Raw genomic sequence first — 17,851 nt, forward strand, 5'->3', positions numbered from 1 at the left:
CTTTGATTATATGGTCCTATGCTGAAAACTCGGACTAGCTTTGATTCTATGGTCCTATGCTGAAAACTGGAATAAGCTCTGGTTCTATGGTCTTGTGCTGAAAACTGGACTAGCTTTGGTTCTATGGTCCAAGGCTGAAAACTGAGATTAGCTTTAGTTCTATGGTCCAAGGCTGAAAACTGGGATTAGCTTTAGTTCTATGGTCCTAGGCTGAAAACTGGGATTAGCTTTAATTCTATGGTCCTGGGCTGAAAACTGGAATTAGCTCTGGTTCTATGGTCCTTGGCTGAAAACTTGGATAAGCTCTGGTTCTATGGTCCAAGGCTGAAAACTGGGATTACCTTTAGTTCTAAGGTCCAAGGCTGAAAACTGGAATTAGCTCTGGTTCTATGGTCCTTGGCTGAAAACTTGGATAAGCTCTAGTTCTATGGTCTAAGGCTGAAAACTGGGATTACCTTTAGTTCTATGGTCCTGGGCTGAAAACTGGAATTAGCTCTGGTTCTATGGTCCTTGACTGAAAACAGGGATTACCTTTAGTTCTATGGTCCAAGGCTAAAAACTGGGACTAGCTTTGGTTCTATGATCCTAGACTGAAAACTGGAATTAGCTCTGGTTCTATGGTCCAAGGCTGAAAACTGGAATTAGCTCTGGTTCTATGGTCCTATGCTGAAAACTGGGACTAGCTTTGATTATATGGTCCTATGCTGAAAACTGGGACTAGCTTTGATTCTATGGTCCAAGGCTAAAAACTGGGATAAGCTTTGGTTCTATGATCCTAGACTGAAAACTGGAATTAGCTCTGGTTCTATGGTCCAAGGCTGAAAACTGGAATTAGCTCTGGTTCTATGGTCCTATGCTGAAAACTGGGACCAGCTTTGATTATATGGTCCTATGCTGAAAACTCAGACTAGCTTTGATTCTATGGTCCTATGCTGAAAACTGGAACAAGCTCTGGTTCTATGGTCTTGTGCTGAAAACTGGGCTAGCTTTGGTTCTATGGTCCAAGGCTGAAAACTGGGATTAGCATTAGTTCTATGGTTCAAGGCTGAAAACTGGGATTACTTTTAGTTCTATGGACCTAGACTGAAAACTGGAATTAGCTCTGGTTCTATGGTCCTATGCTGAAAACTGGAATTAGCTTTGGTTCTATGGTCCTAGGCTGAAAACTGGGATTACCTTTAGTTCTATGGTCCTAGACCGAAAACTGGAATTAGCTCTGGTTCTATGGTCCTTGACTGAAAACAGGGATTACCTTTAGTTCTATGGTCCAAGGCTAAAAACTGGGACTAGCTTTGGTTCTATGATCCTAGACTGAAAACTGGAATTAGCTCTGGTTCTATGGTCCAAGGCTGAAAACTGGAATTAGCTCTGGTTCTATGGTCCTATGCTGAAAACTGGGACTAGCTTTGATTATATGGTCCTATGCTGAAAACTGGGACTAGCTTTGATTCTATGGTCCAAGGCTAAAAACTGGGATAAGCTTTGGTTCTATGATCCTAGACTGAAAACTGGAATTAGCTCTGGTTCTATGGTCCAAGGCTGAAAACTGGAATTAGCTCTGGTTCTATGGTCCTATGCTGAAAACTGGGACCAGCTTTGATTATATGGTCCTATGCTGAAAACTCAGACTAGCTTTGATTCTATGGTCCTATGCTGAAAACTGGAACAAGCTCTGGTTCTATGGTCTTGTGCTGAAAACTGGGCTAGCTTTGGTTCTATGGTCCAAGGCTGAAAACTGGGATTAGCATTAGTTCTATGGTTCAAGGCTGAAAACTGGGATTACTTTTAGTTCTATGGACCTAGACTGAAAACTGGAATTAGCTCTGGTTCTATGGTCCTATGCTGAAAACTGGAATTAGCTTTGGTTCTATGGTCCTAGGCTGAAAACTGGGATTACCTTTAGTTCTATGGTCCTAGACCGAAAACTGGAATTAGCTCTGGTTCTATGGTCCAAGGCTGAAAACTGGGATTAGCTTTGATTCTATGGCCCAAGGCTGAAAACTGGGATTACCTTTAGTTCTATGGTCCTAGACTGAAAACTGGAATTAGCTCTGGTTCTATGGTCCTAGACTGAAAACTGGAATTACCTTTAGTTCTATGGTCCTGGGCTGAAAACTGGAATTAGCTCTGGTTCTATGGTCCTGGGCTGAAAACTGGGATTACCTTTAGTTCTATGGTCCAAGGCTAAAAACTGGGATAAGCTTTGGTTCTATGATCCTAGATTGAAAACTGGAATTAGCTCTGGTTCTATGGTCCAAGGCTGAAAACTGGAATTAGCTCTGGTTCTATGGTCCTATGCTGAAAACTGGGACTAGCTTTGATTATATGGTCCTATGCTGAAAACTCAGACTTGCTTTGATTCTATGGTCCTATGCTGAAAACTGGAATAAGCTCTGGTTCTATGGTCTTGTGCTGAAAACTGGACTAGCTTTGGTTCTATGGTCCAAGGCTGAAAACTGAGATTAGCTTTAGTTCTATGGTCCAAGGCTGAAAACTGGGATTAGCTTTAGTTCTATGGTCCAAGGCTGAAAACTGGGATTAGCTTTAGTTCTATGGTCCTAGGCTGAAAACTGGGATTACCTTTAGTTCTATGGTCCTAGACTGAAAACTGGAATTAGCTCTGGTTCTATGGTTCAAGCCTGAAAACTGGGATTAGCTTTAGTTCTATGGTCCTGGGCTGAAAACTTGAATTAGCTCTGGTTCTATGGTCCAAGGCTGAAAACTGGGATTACCTTTAGTTCTAAGGTCCAAGGCTGAAAACTGGAATTAGCTCTGGTTCTATGGTCCTTGGCTGAAAACTTGGATAAGCTCTGGTTCTATGGTCCTAGACTGAAAACTGGAATTATCTTTAGTTCTATGGTCCTGGGCTGAAAACTGGAATTAGCTCTGGTTCTATGGTCCTTGGCTGAAAACTGGGATTACCTTTAGTTCTATGGTCCAAGGCTGAAAACTGGGATAAGCTTTGGTTCTATGATCCTAGACTGAAAACTGGAATTAGCTCTGGTTCTATGGTCCAAGGCTGAAAACTGGAATTAGCTCTGGTTCTATGGTCCTATGCTGAAAACTGGGACTAGCTTTGATTATATGGTCCTATGCTGAAAACTGGGACTAGCTTTGAGTCTATGGTCCTATGCTGAAAACTGGAATAAGCTCTGGTTCTATGGTCTTGTGCTGAAAACTGGACTAGCTTTGGTTCTATGGTCCTAGGCTGAAAACTGAGATTAGCTTTAGTTCTATGGTCCAAGGCTGAAAACTGGGATTAGCTTTAGTTCTATGGTCCTAGGCTGAAAACTGGGATTACCTTTAGTTCTATGGTCCTAGACTGAAAACTGGAATTAGCTCTGGTTCTATGGTCCTAGACTGAAAACTGGAATTAGCTCTGGTTCTATGGTCCAAGGCTGAAAACTGGGATTAGCTTTAGTTCTATGGTCCAAGGCTGAAAACTGGGATTAGCTCTGGTTCTATGGTCCAAGGCTGAAAACTGGGATTACCTTTAGTTCTATGGTCCTGGGCTGAAAACTGGAATTAGCTCTGGTTCTATGGTCCTTGGCTGAAAACTGGGATTAACTTTAGTTCTATGGTCCAAGGCTAAAAACTGGGATAAGCTTTGGTTCTATGATCCTAGACTGAAAACTGGAATTAGCTCTGGTTCTATGGTCCAAGGCTGAAAACTGGAATTAGCTCTGGTTCTATGGTCCAAGGCTGAAAACTGGGATTACCTTTAGTTCTATGGTCCTAGACTGAAAACTGGAATTAGCTCTGGTTCTATGGTCCTTGGCTGAAAACTGGGATTAACTTTAGTTCTATGGTCCAAGGCTAAAAACTGGGATAAGCTTTGGTTCTATGATCCTAGACTGAAAACTGGAATTAGCTCTGGTTCTATGGTCCAAGGCTGAAAACTGGAATTAGCTCTGGTTCTATGGTCCTATGCTGAAAACTGGGATTAGCTTTGATTATATGGTCCTATGCTGAAAACTGGAATAAGCTCTGGTTCTATGGTCTTGTGCTGAAAACTGGACTAGCTTTGGTTCTATGGTCCAAGGCTGAAAACTGAGATTAGCTTTAGTTCTATGGTCCAAGGCTGAAAACTGGGATTAGCTTTAGTTCTATGGTCCTAGGCTGAAAACTGGGATTAGCTTTGATGATATGGTCTTATGCTGAAAATTGGGACTAGCTTTGATTCTATGGTCCTATGCTGAAAACTGGAATAAGCTCTGGTTCTATGGTCTTGTGCTGAAACCTGGACTAGCTTTGGTTCTATGGTCCAAGGCTGAAAACTGGGATTAGCTTTAGTTCTATGGTTCAAGGCTGAAAACTGGGATTACTTTTAGTTCTATGGACCTAGACTGAAAACATGAATTAGCTCTGGTTCTATGGTCCTAGAATGAAAACTGGAATTAGCTTTGGTTCTATGGTCCTAGGCTGAAAACTAGGATTAGCTTTAGTTCTATGGTCCTGGGCTGAAAACTGGAACTAGCTCTGGTTCTATGGTCCAAGGCTGAAAACTGGAATTAGCTCTGGTTCTATGGTCCTATGCTGAAAACTGGGACTAGCTTTGATTATATGGTCCTATGCTGAAAACTCGGACTAGCTTTGATTCTATGGTCCTATGCTGAAAACTGGAATAAGCTCTGGTTCTATGGTCTTGTGCTGAAAACTGGACTAGCTTTGGTTCTATGGTCCAAGGCTGAAAACTGAGATTAGCTTTAGTTCTATGGTCCAAGGCTGAAAACTGGGATTAGCTTTAGTTCTATGGTCCTAGGCTGAAAACTGGGATTAGCTTTAATTCTATGGTCCTGGGCTGAAAACTGGAATAAGCTCTGGTTCTATGGTCCTTGGCTGAAAACTTGGATAAGCTCTGGTTCTATGGTCCAAGGCTGAAAACTGGGACTACCTTTAGTTCTAAGGTCCAAGGCTGAAAACTGGAATTAGCTCTGGTTCTATGGTCCTTGGCTGAAAACTTGGATAAGCTCTGGTTCTATGGTCTAAGGCTGAAAACTGGGATTACCTTTAGTTCTATGGTCCTGGGCTGAAAACTGGAATTAGCTCTGGTTCTATGGTCCTTGGCTGAAAACTGGGATTACCTTTAGTTCTATGGTCCAAGGCTAAAAACTGGGACTAGCTTTGGTTCTATGATCCTAGACTGAAAACTGGAATTAGCTCTGGTTCTATGGTCCAAGGCTGAAAACTGGAATTAGCTCTGGTTCTATGGTCCTATGCTGAAAACTGGGACTAGCTTTGATTATATGGTCCTATGCTGAAAACTGGGACTAGCTTTGATTCTATGGTCCTATGCTGAAAACTGGAATAAGCTCTGATTCTATGGTCTTGTGCTGAAAACTGGACTAGCTTTGGTTCTATGGTCCAAGGCTGAAAACTAAGATTAGCTTTAGTTCTATGGTCCAAGCCTGAAAACTGGGATTAGCTTTAGTTCTATGGTCCTAGGCTGAAAACTGGGATTAGCTTTGATGATATGGTCCTATGCTGAAAATTGGGACTAGCTTTGATGATATGGTCCTATGCTGAAAACTGGAGTAAGCTCTGGTTCTATGGTCTTGTGCTGAAAACTGGACTAGCTTTGGTTCTATGGTCCAAGGCTGAAAACTGGGATTAGCTTTAGTTCTATGGTTCAAGGCTGAAAACTGGGATTACTTTTAGTTCTATGGACCTAGACTGAAAACTGGAATTAGCTCTGGTTCTATGGTCCTAGAATGAAAACTGGAATTAGCTCTGGTTCTATGGTCCAAGGCTGAAAACTGGGATTAGCTTTGATTCTATTGCCCAAGGCTGAAAACTGGGATTACCTTTAGTTCTATGGTCCTAGACTGAAAACTGGAATTAGCTCTGGTTCTATGGTCCTAGACTGAAAACTGGAATTAGCTCTGGTTCTATGGTCCAAGGCTGAAAACTGGGATTAGCTTTGGTTCTATGGTCAAAGATTGAAAACTGGGATTACCTTTAGTTCTATGGTCCAAGGCTGAAAACTGGGATTAGCTTTAGTTCTATGGTCCTGTGCTGAAAACTGGGATTAGCTCTGGTTCTATGGTCCAAGTCTGAAAACTGAGATTAGCTTTAGTTCTATGGTCCAAGACTGAAAACTGGGATAAGCTCTGGTTCTATGGTCCAAGGCTGAAAACTGGGACTAGCTTTGATTCTATGGTCTTGTTCTGAAAACCGGGACTAGCTTTGGCTCTATGGTTCAAGGCTGAAAATTGGGGTAAGCTTCTATATTGTATTGACTTGGTTGAGCGTTCTGTAATTCCTCTATACAGTAAAAAAGCTTTGATAATTTGGGTCAGTAAGCTACAGCGTTGCGATGAGTACCGTATTGTTTGGTCTCGACATATGATGGACGGACTATCAGCGTCCTTCACGACTGGGGTTGGGGAGGGGGCAGGGGCACTATTAGTCGCCCATTAAGACATGCAGAGAGATAAAGCATACATTTATTATGTTTCCACTTCTACATGTGTTTTTTTGCCATTAAAACTTTTTCAAGTATTAAGTATAGAAATGTTAAATTTCTAGATTACATGTTTTACATTCCTATAAACCGCCAGTCAGTATTGATTTGTGATTATACTCAGTTTCTTGGTAACGTGATCATGTTTAGATAGCAAAATGTCAAAAGTTTTATTTAATACTCGAGAACGCCACATCATTCAAATGTATTTCGTTGTTACAAATTCTTTACATTGTATCGTTGCGTATAAAAGGCAAATTGATTACGACGCTGATAAACTGGTCCTCTTGGTCGACTGATAACCTCTTATGTCACTCGAGAGGACAGATAAAACTGATGTTTGGTACAGGAGACCTTTTAAATGTTTACTTTTTGTCGCTGTGCCCACTATCTTCGTGCGGCGTTCTGCCTAGTGTATATGTAATGTCATTGTACATAGCAAAGGGGACCAGGCCATACATACACGGTATGATGGTCGAGGCTTCGATGAAAATGATTCCAGTAAATCAGGCAGACGACTTCAAAATCTGGAGACTTGATATCGAATATTGACAAATGGAACCATTGCTGGTCACAGGATGCTGTGTGCACTTCTTGTTAGCATTTATAGAAAAATATATTGATATAGTTGGAGAAGTGGCTAATATTTTTTTCTATTAATACTAACCAGAAGCAGACGATTGTGGTGTATGTAAATATAATCCGATCCGGAGGATTTGTCAGAACTAAATGCCAGAGTAATGAAATGATCAACCTTCTCACCGACCCACCCTCAAGCTTCATAGATATTCATAGCCCGAGTTTCCTCTGGCCCTGACACCATCTCTGCCTACACCAGAGATGGTGACAGGGTCAGAGTAAACTCGGGCTATTTAAAACATCTTCCATAGGAAAGCATTACGAAATTCAAGGAGTTTTAATTAACTAAGATTTCCCCTTCAATCCATTAATGCTTTACTGTGGGAAATTTTGATGTAATGAATTACTAAAGAAGCTATAGAACGTTGATGAAATTCGGACCAGAACCTGTTACCGTCTCTCTCGGCGTGTCCGAATCTACTCACTGAAGTTTTGGTTAGAATCTTTAGTTTAAGTTGAGCCTGCATTGAACTAGGCTTATTTGTATCTGCTTATTTTCCAAATTGTGTCTAAACTAGTATCTTATTGTAAGCTAAGCTATAGACTTTCAGTTTTTGTAAATCAACACTTAAATGCATTAACAAGCAATAAATTACGATCCACGTGCCTAACCCACACACAAGCATGGTAGGACTTATTTTAAACGAACCAATGTGTGCACAACCTTTGAACTGGTTAGCTTATCTTTAAATAGGTGAATGAACCTCAATCCAAAAAATCAGAAACAAAGCAAATGAGACAGACATATAAAACAATATATAACCTTAGAAACTATACAGCGTATTTTAAAAGCATAACTTAGTAATAACTGCACATTACACCGGATTGGACCAAATACCTGAGCAAATTAACCAATAGTGTCGTGAATATGTCAAATGCCAAGTCGAATTGAAAGATAATATATTGATATGCTGTCTGTATGCGTCATAAAGCTCACAAGCAAATAACGAATACAGGCAGCCTTAATGGCAATATACAAGCAAAACATTTTACACATAATTTTCTCACGATAAAAGCCTTGCTGATATATTCTAAATCTTAGAAAAAATGGTTACCGACTTTCTCCACTAACATATCCGCGCGCCAGCAAGATTTAGGAATAATGAAGTGTCGTACATATTTACCTATTGGTACCAGCGAGGATGGCATAGCATAGTTAAAGCGTAAATGTACATGTATGCTGAGAGTCTACGATTCAAACTGGCCTGTTACACTGAAATTCGAATTCGGATCATTTCGGAAAAACACTACTAAAAAACAGCGCAACAAAATCTAATACAAAAATCTGCACCGATTCAAGGAAGATATCTGATGCTATAAAACTTAAATATTCTAACTCCTATCGATCATAATAACTCTGTCGGCAATATAACAAAAACAAAAAACGATCCAGTATACTTCACAAACATGTACTTATAACATCGTTCGCATTTCTTGGAAAAGAACGTTCCTAAAACTTAAATGGGGAATGTGGTAGTGCAAAAAAGATGTTTTGATAAAGAGACGTTTGAAAGCAGAGGATGTTCAAGATTGATGAATAAAAACACTGGAGTTTGAATTACAACCGGTATTGACATAGTAGACAGTTTAAACCTACTTCACTCAGCCGGAAATGACAGCACAGTGAGACTCTCCAGGAAACTTTTAAGTGACACAATAGCGAAATCATTGAACTCCCTTCACGAGGTACCTAATGCTTATCTGGCCACAAATTCCTTGTTAGCTACATGTATTTCTTAGTCATCGAAAAACACACATTGTGAATGTTGCCATGATAACCGGTGAGTCTATTACCGATATCTCGTGAAATGTCTTGTTTAATATCCTCAGGTATAGGAGATTGAAAAATGAAATTATATACCGTACCTTACGCATCCTTTTACCAATAAGTTAAAAAATAGTACGGGTGGGGTTCGAACCCACGCGGAGATAACTCCATTGGAACTTAAGTCCAACGCCTTAACCACTCGGCCACCGTACTCTGGTTAAGTATTAAATAGATTACCACCCAGCTGCACTTATACAGTATTTTGCGTTCACATTAACTAATGAGAGGATACAAACCAGCCCCAACCTCCTTATCCGTATACCGTGTAACAATAACTATTTTGTACAGACACTGCTGGGTCAAAAGTCTTTCCGCACAATCTAATTCTGCTATAATCTAATCATTTAAACGGTTTTTTTTCAAAGAATTTTCCTGAATATGTTGATTGGTAAATTTTAGCAAAAGTTTGTGTAAGCTGAAATATATTTTCATAATAAATTATTTCCATTTCCGTTTACATGAAAATTCAAAAGGTTATTTTCTATATGAATTTTCGAAACATCATTTATATGATATTTTATGAAGTGTATGAATGTTGACAGTAACATGGGTAATTTTATTTTGTTGCTAATTTTAATTTCTACGAACATACGGGGTATTTTACATGTGGAATTTACATATATATTTCTTTATTTAAAAAAAAGCTGAAAATACAAAGAAATTATAATAAAATTACAATTTTGCTGGAAGACTTTTGACCAGAAAGTGATATGGACCGACAATAGAGATAGGAATTTATGCTAAGTCATCGTAGTCTGTTCCTATTATCGATTGTCCTGGTAACAATACATGTCACTATGGACATCAACAATAATCTTCACATATTTTTCTATAACTGTCCTCTTCATGGCACCAGTCATAGCTGTGTACATAAACGGTTCGCGTGCCAAACACACTCCGTTAAATTGTGATTGCGCTGATTAAGGATCCCAGAAATAAACTATGGTCATGCAGGAAAAAATAAGTGGATACTTTATCAGTGGTATTTGTAAGAAAACAAAATAAAAATAGTACGGGTGGGGTTCGAACCCACGCGGAGATAACTCCATTGGAACTTAAGTCCAACGCCTTAACCACTCGGCCACCGTACTGCTAATAACGACTAAAATATCATATCAAAGCTTTTAATTAATTAAAAGGTTAAAGTTGTGCAATGTTACAAAAAAAAAAAAAAACAATTGGCAGGGCATTTGCGTGTTTGTTTCACAGGGCCTTGACAACCCTGGTCTGTTTATATGGGTATGATAACAACCTTAATGTTATTGGGACAATGGCTAATGAGTACTTGTGTTAAGTCCCAGGAGTTGAAACAATTTTCAATGAAAATCCTGACGATAAATCATGATTGTCCTAAATCACTTTTTTGATAAAAAATATTAAAGCCACATACTCCAAAACAACCTAAAATTCTAGTTGCACACGTGTATTAATGGCAATCCAAGAGGTTCATTCACGCTCTCACAACATTAGAGAAAATTGGTCCGGCAGCCACAGTTATTATTTTTGGGAATTCCCCGTAAACTTTCATAAATACACATTTTCTTTCAGCTTCTGATTCACGATAATCTGTTAGGTATGTATCAAGTCCGAAAACTGTAAAAAGCTCAAAATGTAAACATTGATATACGTTTCTTCATGAGTATGTGGCTTTAATGGTTCACACATATTTGTGTGTTGGTGTGTGTGGTGTGTGTGTATTTGTCATATATATACACATGTATATGTTTGTATGGTTATTAATTAACTTATTGTTGTAGTTTGTAATGATGACGATAATGATGACGATGATGACTGATAATGAATATTAAAACATGACATATTGAAAGAATAATAATGATCTTATACGATGAAGATAATGATGGAGATTAAAATGGATCATGATAATGATGATAATTACTGATGCTTGAAAAAATTAAAAAAGAAAAAAACAAAAACAAACTATTGGTTCGGCTAAAAAATTCTTGCGTAAATTTCATTTTTTGTAGTGGCAAATATTTTTGATGTGCCAGAAAAGTACTTATGGAGATTTCACTTTTTGTAATGACAATATATCATTGGTGCCCCAGAAAAAGTACTGCGTAGATTTCAGCTATTGCAATGACAAATATTGGTGTGCCAGGAAAGCACTTATGTAGGAAATAACTGATGAAGACTTATATTTATCAACGATATCTGAAAGAGAATAAAATAAAAATAGTACGGGTGGGGTTCGAACCCACGCGGAGATAACTCCATTGGAACTTAAGTCCAACGCCTTAACCACTCGGCCACCGTACTGCTAATAACGACTAAAATATCATATCAAAGCTTTGAATTAATTAAAAGGTTAAAGTTGTGCAATGTTACAAAAAAAAAAAAAAACAATTGGCAGGGCATTTGCGTGTTTGTTTCACAGGGCCTTGACAACCCTGGTCTGTTTATATGGGTATGATAACAACTTTAATGTTATTGGGACAATGGCTAATGAGTACTTGTGTTAAGTCCCAGGAGTTGAAACAATTTTCAATGAAAATCCTGACGATAAATCATGATTGTCCTAAATCACTTTTTTGATAAAAAATATTAAAGCCACATACTCCCGAACAACCTAAAATTCTAGTTGCACACGTGTATTAATGGCAATCCAAGAGGTTCATTCACGCTCTCACAACATTAGAGAAAATTGGTCCGGCAGCCACAGTTATTATTTTTGGGAATTCCCCGTAAACTTTCATAAATACACATTTTCTTTCAGCTTCTGATTCACGATAATCTGTTAGGTATGTATCAAGTCCGAAAACTGTAAAAAGCTCAAAATGTAAACATTGATATACGTTTCTTCATGAGTATGTGGCTTTAATGGTTCACACATATTTGTGTGTTGGTGTGTGTGGTGTGTGTGTATTTGTCATATACATGTATATACACATGTATATGTTTGTATGGTTATTAATTAACTTATTGTTGTAGTTTGTAATGATGACGATAATGATGACGATGATGACTGATAATGAATATTAAAACATGACATATTGAAAGAAGAATAATGATCTTATACGATGAAGATAATGATGGAGATTAAAATGGATCATGATAATGATGATAATTACTGATGCTGGAAAAAAAAATAAAAAACAAAAAAATAAAAAACAAACTATTGGTTCGGCTAAAAAATTCTTGCGTAAATTTCATTTTTTGTAGTGGCAAATATTTTTGATGTGCCAGAAAAGTACTTATGGAGATTTCACTTTTTGTAATGACAATATATCATTGGTGCCCCAGAAAAAGTACTGCGTAGATTTCAGCTATTGCAATGACAAATATTGGTGCGCCAGGAAAGCACTTATGTAGGAAATAACTGATGAAGACTTAGATTTATCAACGATATCTGAAAGAGAATAAAATAAAAATAGTACGGGTGGGGTTCGAACCCACGCGGAGATAACTCCATTGGAACTTAAGTCCAACGCCTTAACCACTCGGCCACCGTACTGCTTGCGGTTACACTATCAATGGAAAAAATCCACGACATATCGATCATAAAGATCATAACCCCGTTATTGGGGTCATAACACCAATTACAATGTGCATGTTTGTATGAAATAACTTAATGTGGGCGGTGTTTGTCGATATTATTTCTATAATGACGTCACATAAGAAAAGGAAAAGAGTGAAAACCGTTTTAAGATTTCACGTAAGCCTGAATGAGGGTTTAGTTTAAACAACATTTATTCATTAATCAAAATAGTCAATACATATACAAATATTTTTATGGGATGGGAAACAAGAGCTTATATTAATTCCTTTCCCATTTACATACAAAGGCAAATATAAATCTTCGGAACTGGAACACCTTACATCAATATGAAATGAAATAATAATATATATACATGTACTTGGTTACAATTACATTGTAAAACCAACAGACAGTGGTGAATAGAATTAATAGTAGAAATAAACAACAGTGACACCTGTAAATAAAATTACCTTATATAGCTACGTATAAATGTATGTCATTATACATTCGATAGATGACATATTGGTTTCAAAAATATTAGCTAAAACGTTTACTTAGCTTAATATAATTTTGTACTGTCAAAAACATTTGATCATTTTTCTGTATAGAATGAGTATCATTTTCCCATAGCAAAATTTTTGCAGTTAGTAGTATATCTAATTGAAATAATGTATCTTGTCTGATAATGTTGTACTTGTCACACGATAGTTAAAAAAATGGTAAGTACTTTCTACTAATCCACAAGAACATATGTAAGATTTGAAGATTTCTATTTCCAATGTTAAAATAATTTGGAATTATTAGTTTGCCCCTTTGTAAAAAGCCTTTAATTATACTGACAGACGGATTTTCTCGAATGTCAATTGGTTATGTATTCCATAACTATAATGATGAATTTAAGAATGAGGTGTTGTAAAACTGGGTTGTGCAATTAATTAAGAGTAAATTATTTGAATGTCGTGTATTATTCCTACGACTATCTGATACTTTACCTGGAATAAGATCTGACAGATAAAATGGAGTTTTCTTGTGATACACTTTATGAAACTGTACAATTTTGTGATTTTACCGTCTTTTAGATAATTTTTCCCAGCCCAAATCTTTATACAATAGATTTACACTAGACAATTCTGTAGCACCTGTAACTATTCTTGCAGCTTCTTTTTGAATATTTTCTAAATTTTGATATAAGTAATTTGGTAAATTATCCCAGACAATATCAGAATATTCCATAATAGGTCTAATAAAAGCAAAATATATTGTTTGGAGAGAATTCCTATCAAGGGTGTTTTTTAATTTTTTTTTTTTTTTTTTTTTTTATTAGTTCCAGACAAACATATACATCAATACTCTCTTAATTATGTACATGTAATCAATTTTTATGAATACTCCTACATTTTTGGTGTATTTTAAATCTATTATAATCTACTATTACATTCTTAATTATTGGGCAGTATAGTGTATGTAGAATTGAAAACAATCAACCAATGAATATATTGCCTGGAGCTAATTGAAAAATGGGATTGGGGGATAGTTTGGATAAAAAGTAGAAGCTGATTTTGAAAAGGAAATACAAAGATAAGAGAGAAAGGAAACATAAAAGGAAGAAGAGAAGAGGGAACGAGATTTCCGACGAAAGCAAAGGCAATTTCTGAAAGGGTGACAAAAACATAACTGACTATTGCTAATAAAAACATTTAATGGAAAAGAAACGAGTCCAACAAAAACACAAGCAAATTGAAAAAATATAAAAATTAATTACGTTGGTAAATTGAAATCTATTCATAATGAAAGACACTACCTTAATGTAATGGTTATATTTATTTTCTAAAAGCTGAATGGTAAGCACTGAAATCCTCAATAAAAGTAGCTTCCTTGTCACATTTTTTTGCTAAGTATCTCTCGATGTTATATGAAGTTTTAAGGTTACTAATTAGAGTGGGTAAGTACAGAGCTTTACCTAAACACTTTTGACAATAAATATAGTGCTTCATATTTAGTATTATAATATTTTCTGCTCTGTTATTTTGGTGTGGGTTTTGTGCTATTTTACCAAAAATGAAATCTTTTTTACATACATTAAATGTCTCATTACAAGTAGCTTGCAACCAAATTTGGAAAGCCATAATTAAATTTTGGACTTTATTACATTCCCAAAGTACATGCTGTATTGTTTCTTTTTCTATGAAGCAGAAATTACACAAATCAGACTGAACAAAATGAATCTTTTTCAAATAAGTGTTTGTAGCTAAGACATGATGATTAATTCTAAATTGCATCCATTGTAGTTTTGAATTTTTATTTGTGTCAAAAGGCAATCTGTATATTTTTTTCCATTCCTCAATAGGTATATTTCCAAATATGGTGTCCCACTTTGCTTGGCCTGTAGGCAATACATTATTTTTATTCAATACATTATACATATCTCTTGTACATTTTTTACTTTTAATAACAATATCAATATACAGTGGTATCAATGGTAATGTAAGTTTTTTTTTCAAAATTCCATCCTAATCGTTTGACTGCCAATATAATACCATTATAATCAAGGAAGTTAGTATTTAAATTAAAAGCTTCATTAAATTCATTCTGTTGAAGAAAGCTGCCATCTTCTTTAAGTAAATCATTTATAAAAATCACACCTTTATCAAACCATTGCTTATAATATACAGTATTATTACTTATTTTTATTAAATCATTATACCAAATTGGTAGAGATAATATTTGTTCTGGCATAAATATTTCAATTTTCCCTCTTAATATATTCCACGCATTAAAAACATCAATCCAAAATTTGTTATGAAGTACATTTTTGATATTATATTCAATATATCTATTTCCTAACGTTAAAAACTTATTTCTATTAATGTTTGTAAAAAGAAGTGTCTGCCAATTTGAACTTTTAAGACAAATATTTCTAATCCATGTTGATTTTAAGGCCATTTCAAAATGTTGGATATTAACCATTTTCAAGCCACCTTCTTCATAACATTTCACAATAATATCTCCTTTGACCTTTGCTATTGGACTTCCCCAAAGGTATTCATTGAACATATTTTGAATCTCTTTCATAGTAGATTGGTTAGGTGATGGTGATCCTATAAATAAGTGTGTAAGTATTGGTAGTAGCAGTGTTTTTATTACGGTTACTCTACCTATCGGAGTTATATATCGTCTATTCCACTGTTTAATTAGTGCCTTTAATTTAGTAATTTTTTCTTTGAAGTTAGACTGAACTATTTTACTGAGGTCAACATTGAAGTTAATTCCTAAAAGATTAAAATGTGTTAAACCCCATGATAGAGCAAGATTATTGACTAATTTCTCTGAACTGTATTTTTTACTCCCTATCCATATAACTTGTGTTTTTGTGTAGTTTAATTTGAGTCCCGATATTTCCCAGAAGTAATTAAGTTCTTTTAAAGCATACCTAAGTGATGTTTCAGTACCATCTAGAATAAGAGAAGTGTCATCAGCGAACTGTGATATAAGATGTTCTGTTGTGTCAATTTTTATGCCTTTTATGTGTGTATTTGCTCTTAATTTAATTGCTAATATTTCTGCACAGAGAAGAAAAATATAGGGTGATAATGGATCTCCTTGTCTACAGCCTCTTTCTAGTTTAATGGGTTTAGATAAATTTCCACCTTGGTTTACAAAAGAAGAAATATTATTTGTAAAAGTTTTTATCCAATGTTTAATTGAGTCCCCAAAGTTAAAAAATTCTAAAACTTGATTTATAAATGTCCATGAAACAGAATCAAAAGCTTTTTCGAAGTCTATTAAAAGAAGCATGCCTGGTATATGTTGTTCTTCTGTATAATCCATTACATCATAAATTAATCTAGTATTATCAGCTATATATCTGCCCGGAATGAAACCTGTTTGATCACTATGTATAAGTTTATCTAGAACTGATTTAAGTCTTTTTGCGATGCATCCTGAAGCTATTTTATATATAACATTTAAAAGAGAAATGGGTCTCCAATTATTTAAAAACTGACGGGGTTTATCTCCCTTTGGTATACAAATAATGATTCCCTGTTTTTGAGTTACAGATAATTCACCTGTTTCATATCCCCGATTTACTGATCGAATAATAAATGAATTAAGATTTTTCCAAAAAAATTTAAAAAATTCAACAGTGAAACCATCTGACCCAGGACTTTTATCATTTTTCATACTTTTTAATACATCTGTTGCTTCTTTATAATTAATATTACCTTCTAAATTATTTTTTTCATCGACTGTTAATTTAGGGATATCAGTAAGTGAGAGATCATTAATCCGTGAGTAATTAGAGGGTTTATCATTATTTCTATAGAGTATATCATAGTACTTTCTGGTTTCTTCTAAAATTTCCTCCTGCTTTGTAATAATTCCCATCTCTGTTTCTATCCTTGGTATTATTTTTTCTGTGAAATTTCTTTTTTCCAAACTACAAAAATATTTTGATGATTTTCCCCCTTCTTCTATCCATTTTACCTTTGATCTAAACATATTTCCCTTCAATTTTTTTATCTCTAATCTCTTCTAACTCTTTTTTTACATTGATAAATATCATCATTATTTGTAATTCCCTCCCTTTCTTCTAAGTTCTGAATTTTGGTAATCAACTCTGTTTCTATTTTCGAAGATTGTTTTTTTTTAAAAGAGGCATAAGAAATTGTTTTTCCCCTGATTTCCATCAATAAAGTTTCCAAAAATAACTGGTCATCAATAATAAATTGTATTTCATTTTCATTTATGTTATCCAAGTTATTTATATCATAGATTGGCACTGCATACTGTTTCTTTACATCTTTTATTACTTTCTTGACTGTTTGTACATACTCAATATCGTTTAATAAAGTATTGTTGAAATTCCATAGACTTTTACCCCTTTTGAATTCTTGAAATTTTATTTTTAATGTAATCATGGAGTGGTCGGACTTATAACTTGATTCAACAGTACAATTTAATATATTTGATAGGACATTCCTTGAGGTTAGAAAAAAATCTAGTCTAGCTTGTTTTGTAGGATTTTTTCGTCTCCTTGTAAATCTTTTTGTATCTGGGTGAAATTCTCTATACGAATCAACTAAATCACATTCATTTATAATATCAAGTAATTTATCTCTTGCATTTGGATTATTAATATGTTTGTAATTATAAGTGTCTATTAATGGATTTAAAACCAAATTAAAGTCTCCACAAAGAATATTCTTTTCATTGTTATAATTTAATAATATTTCATCTATTTCTGAATAAAAACTTGGATTATCAGTATTTGGACCATAACAAGTTATTAAAGTAAGTCTGTTCTCTTGTATCGTTAAGTCCAAAACAATAAAATTACCATTTGGATCCCATGTAGTATGATGAATAGTGTAAGAAAAATTGTTATTAAATAATATTGCTACCCCTCTGGAGTTTGAGTTATTGT

General features: G+C 35.4%; 4 non-coding genes across 4 annotated transcripts; all 4 read right to left on the bottom strand.

The window, feature by feature from the left end:
* Positions 1-9,000: 9,000 nt before the first annotated feature.
* On the bottom strand, positions 9,001-9,083 carry Trnal-uaa. Its single transcript has one exon. It is a non-coding gene; the product is annotated as a tRNA-Leu (tRNA).
* Positions 9,084-9,938: 855 nt separating this feature from the next.
* On the bottom strand, positions 9,939-10,021 carry Trnal-uaa. The gene has a single exon. It is a non-coding gene; the product is annotated as a tRNA-Leu (tRNA).
* Positions 10,022-11,124: 1,103 nt separating this feature from the next.
* Positions 11,125-11,207, bottom strand: Trnal-uaa. Its single transcript has one exon. It is a non-coding gene; the product is annotated as a tRNA-Leu (tRNA).
* A 1,112-nt stretch (positions 11,208-12,319) lies between these two features.
* On the bottom strand, positions 12,320-12,402 carry Trnal-uaa. Its single transcript has one exon. It is a non-coding gene; the product is annotated as a tRNA-Leu (tRNA).
* Positions 12,403-17,851: the final 5,449 nt, after the last annotated feature.

This window comes from Pecten maximus, chromosome 7 (genome assembly GCF_902652985.1).
Source record: "Pecten maximus chromosome 7, xPecMax1.1, whole genome shotgun sequence".
In the NCBI taxonomy this organism is placed as follows: Eukaryota; Metazoa; Mollusca; class Bivalvia; order Pectinida; family Pectinidae; genus Pecten; species Pecten maximus.